Source organism: Hyperoodon ampullatus (assembly GCF_949752795.1).
Source record: "Hyperoodon ampullatus genome assembly, chromosome: 4".
Classification (NCBI taxonomy): Eukaryota; Metazoa; Chordata; class Mammalia; order Artiodactyla; family Ziphiidae; genus Hyperoodon; species Hyperoodon ampullatus.
The window spans coordinates 139,083,291-139,088,061 of record NC_136917.1 but is presented as its reverse complement, the minus strand read 5'-3'; the positions used below and the strand labels follow the sequence as shown (position 1 = coordinate 139,088,061).

At 34.5% G+C, this 4,771-nt stretch overlaps 1 pseudogene across 1 annotated transcript; it reads right to left on the bottom strand.

The window, feature by feature from the left end:
• Positions 1–1,374: 1,374 nt before the first annotated feature.
• On the bottom strand, positions 1,375–1,708 carry LOC307051632 (elongin-B-like; annotated as a pseudogene). The gene has a single exon. The product of its transcript is annotated as an elongin-B-like (transcript).
• Positions 1,709–4,771: the final 3,063 nt, after the last annotated feature.

Sequence of the window (4,771 nt, the reverse complement as noted above, 5' to 3'; positions counted from 1 at the left end):
ATTAGCTCATTTTCTATTTGAGTTATGATGGAACCTATTGCTTTATTGTATGAACCCTCTGAGCCAAAACAGAAACTAGGCTAATCTTCTCTAATTAGCCTAGTTTCATAGTCTTTTGAAAATGCAAATACCCACAAATTAATAATGCAGAACTCCTTAGTAATTCTCATGAAAAGGATTTTATGTAAAATTAAGGAAATACAAAAAAGACCAAAGCTCCCAAAGCACCTCATTTAAATGCTATGTAGTTTGCAAAGAGCAATTAAAGTGATTTTACACGTTACTTTCCTTCAGTTTTTCTTCTTTGTAAACATGTCCGAATAAGACAAATGTTTACACACAACCAAGCAATAGATCAATATGCAGTGAAGTAAGGAAGAAAATATTGAAGGAAAATCTGTAAGCAGTTAGAAGACATGGAATTTTGAACCTTAAGCACCATAGTCCATAATGAACAAATCATGCCAGACCATGATGATAGGCCTGTTTGATAGAGTTGCAAAACTAATTGGATGAAGAGGATGGAACTGACGTCATGTATTTGAGCTTCAGTGAAGCATTTGAAACAGTGGATCATGAACTTTTTGTTGCAAATTTATTATAATTGTTTTGGATGAGAACAGAGTCACATGGATTGGGAACTGGCTAAAAGATCATAAACAAAAATAATAAATGGCAATGAATCCAGCTGAGGATAACTGCAGCAGGTTTTCATAATGGTCAAAGTTTTGTAAATCTCTATTTATTTGTTGCTAAAGACTACTTTTCCTCAATAATTTTGAAGTAGAAGTGTTTTCAGAGGTACTCAATATAGTACCCAGAGAAGACAATCAGATCAAAATATGAGTTCATATGAATCAATATCTAATTTAGAATTTATGTTTGACTTAGGTTGACTTTTGAAAATGTTATATAAAAGAGTAGGAGTGCATAATATTCAGGCAATAACTAGTATCAATAGAACAGAATATTTTAAATATTTTAGGTGTTATTAACTGTCTTACCCCCTTAGTAAAGTGAGTTCAGTAGCATCTCTATTAGAAATGTATCAAAGAAAAAAACTAATGTTTTAATTTTTATAAATAATGCCTGTGATTTCTCTATATTTGTTTAAATTAAATGGATTTTTATAGTAATAGGAGAACAGCATAACAAATTTAAAACATAATATACACAATGCAGATTATTTTTTAGGTTTTTTTAAAAATTCACAATACAAATTTTTAAAACTGCTAAGAGACTATCAGAAAATAACACTGAAAATTAGATTCTTTTATGAAAGAAGAAGGAAATTATATATAGATTTTTTTTAACACCCAAATCGCTTTTATTGGAGGGAGATGGGGGGAACAGGAGTGGGGGAAGGTTCTCCAGCTACACAGCTTGTTCATTGGCGCTGCTTCCTGAGTCCTGCGGCTTCATCACACAGAGCCGGCAGCTCAGGTGGGCTGGAGAAGGGCTCAATGCACAGGGCTTCAAATGCTTCATCTGCCTGGAAGGCTAGCTCCACAGTGGCTGCGGCCTGAGGCCTTGCTCTCTGGCTGGTGAAGCTACACTCACCCAATGTCTTCCCATAGTCCAGAAGCTGGTCGTCCTTGTACAGCTGCTACTCTTCCAGCGGCCACTTGAGCTCGATCACGTTGCTCTGCTCCTTGACATCCGTGAAGATGGTGGTCTTGTGGCAATGGATCATGAGGAGCACCTCCATGGCAGCGGAAGCCTCTCCCCGAGATTTATAATGAAATACGACAGAACAGCTTTTCCGAATTGTGGGCTACGAGATAATTTTAGAAGTTATGCAATGACGTTTTAAATTGTATGCATTTACCTATATTAGGGGGAAAAGGGATTAAATGACATAAATATTACTTAAAATATATTTGAATTCAAACAAGTACGTTATCTCAAGAAAAATATTCAGGGCTTACCTGGTAGCGCAGTGGTTGAGAGTCCGCCTGCCGATGCAGGGGACACGGGTGCGTGCCCCAGTCCGGGAAGATCCCACATGCCGCGGAGCAGCTGGGCCCGTGAGCCATGGCCGCTGAGCCTGTGCTCCGCAATGGGAGAGGCCGCAACAGTGAGAGGCCCACGTACCACAAAAAAAAAAAAGAAAGAAAAATATTCAGTGAAAGATGGTACAGTAGTATAAAATATGCCAAAATTCAGGTAATTGGTACACAGAAGACTAATGTTTGGGAAATGTTGCATTTAAAAATCCAATATTGTCTTATCCATTGAACCGAAGATAGGTTTAATTACATGAAAGAGTAATGTATTGAGACCTATACTGGCAAGATTTTCAAGGAAAAATAAGATTAAAATGTTAAACAAATAAACAAAAATAACTTTCATAACATTCTATATAATCCCCAAATTTCCCAGCTCCAGCAGACAGCTCATTTAATTAAACAATATTCCATTAAATTTTTAGCATCACAACAAATGAACCTGAAGATTTTACTAAGATTTAACCTACTGAAGTGATAAATTCTTACTTTTTTACCCCTTCCAATTTTTAAACATCAATAGAATGAAATAAAAACGCATTAAACCTAGAAAAGAAAAAAATTATTGTCACCATTAGGTTTACTTTAAATGAAAAGTGTACATTTGCTGCTTGTAACTGAACTCTTAGTTGAATGAAAACTACTGCTCTAAGATTATATCACCACTTATTTTTATGTATAAAACCTAAAAAGATAGAGGCACAAGAGAGCTAGAGTAAAATACACACGTTGAGGAAAAGGCAAATTTTAAAATATTTTACCCAAGTAGAAGCAATGGAAACTTTTGGTTTGCACAACAGCCTCCCAAGGGTAAAGGTGGGATTTACGTCACTGGTTGTACTTAAAATTCACCCTGAAGAGCACTGAGGCCAACATTTAAGAGAATTCTCACAGGAGAGATTAGATGACCTGTCATGGCTTTCCATTTCATATTTACATGATTGTGTTGTCCTAATAATTATTCTTTTGGAAAACAATTTGCTGGCAACTTAAGGTTTTAGTTATATCCTTGGGAGTTGTCTGGCTGTGTTCAGCTAGAGTTGAGCTGTCATGTCTAAAATGGCGAAGTTAGGAAAAGGCACACCATGGATCCCAGCTTTTCCTTGAACCTTTCTGCTTACAGAGGCAGTGTTAATAAATCTCAACTTTTGGAAATGAAGAAGAAGCACTACATTTTACCTTACAGATGGAATAATAATAATGACATTAACTCTATCTACAAATATCTCCTACTTCACCATAATTCTTGGTTTGAATAAGGTCATGACTCTTGTGTTATCATATTTTTGCTTGAAACATTAGCATATACTTATTGATTCATTAATTCTTTCATTTAGGAAATATTTCCAGTGTCTACTCTGGTAGTTGTGCTGGATATTGAAAACACAGTAATAAAAAAATACACATCCTTGATGCCACCAGAGGGCATAATCAGGCAAATGAGTAATTATAATAAAAGTAGTAAGTGCTCTGATTAGAAAGTAACAGATGTTTTGGGACTATACTGGTGGGACACCCAGCTCAGCCCTCATGTTGATCGCAGCGGTGATGATAAAAAGTATCTCAGAGCAAATAATATATATGTGTGATGTGTGTGTGTGTGTATATATATATATATATATATATATATATATATATATATATATACACACATACATATAGCATATATGAACATATACATAATACACATACATGCTACGTATATTATCTAACTATGCTATATACACTAGGCAAAGAGTACAGCTTGTCTGGAGGCTCCAAGGTAAGAGAATATGAAATGTTTAAGGAAACAAAAGATGTTTAATATGCTACAGAATAGAGTTTGAGAGGAAGATGATAAAAGATGAGGCTAGAAGGACTCCAAATGTTGCCTACTCTATAACTCCAGGGACTCCATTCACGTGGACTGTGTCACCCAGGTGAAAGAAGTAGTGATTTTCGTTAGGCTAGAAATAGGATGGCAAGAAGTAAACTGAGCCAAGAAATATTTAGGAGGCAAATTAATCAAGACTTAATGATTGGATACAGAGAATAAAAGAAAAGGAGAGAAGATATTTTGCTTTATCAATTGAGGTGTAGATGGTACTGCCTTTAACTAAGATGAGAAACATTGAAGAAAAAATCGATTTCAGGTAAAAAAGCTTTCTTAAGGTGGTTTGAACTTGTTGACTTTGAGGTATGCCTGGGAACTCTAAATGGGTATTTCTTGCAGGCAGTTGGATATGCAGATTTGCAATTCAGAAGAGGAATCTAGATTAGATACATGTTTTGAATAGATGATAATTGAAACCATAGGAATTAGAAAAAATTGAGAGGAAGATTAGACTCTTTTCTGATTTTGGATAGGATTATAGCTATATAATTCTAGATTTATAATAATTATTGAAGGATATATACAGGAGTAGATTTTATAGTTTACTTTGATAATCCACATTTTAGCTTAACATCCATGTGATTTATTGACTCAATTTTCCAAAATAGTATAGAAATACAGACACTACAAATAAGCAGAGGAAACTAGCCAGTTTTTTGTTGTATATATTTATAGTTTCTGCAATGGATATGTAATTATTTTTATAAGGAGAGACAAGTAGATGCTATTGAATGTCTTTCTAAATTGTTTAGGGGAATAGATAATAATGGCTCATTTTTGATAGCTGAAACACTATTTGTTTTTAAGAAATTAAATGAACACATGAGTAAAGATATGGAAATCCTTAATTTATTTAATAAAAATATTGGTATGGCCCTTAAACACTTAGTTG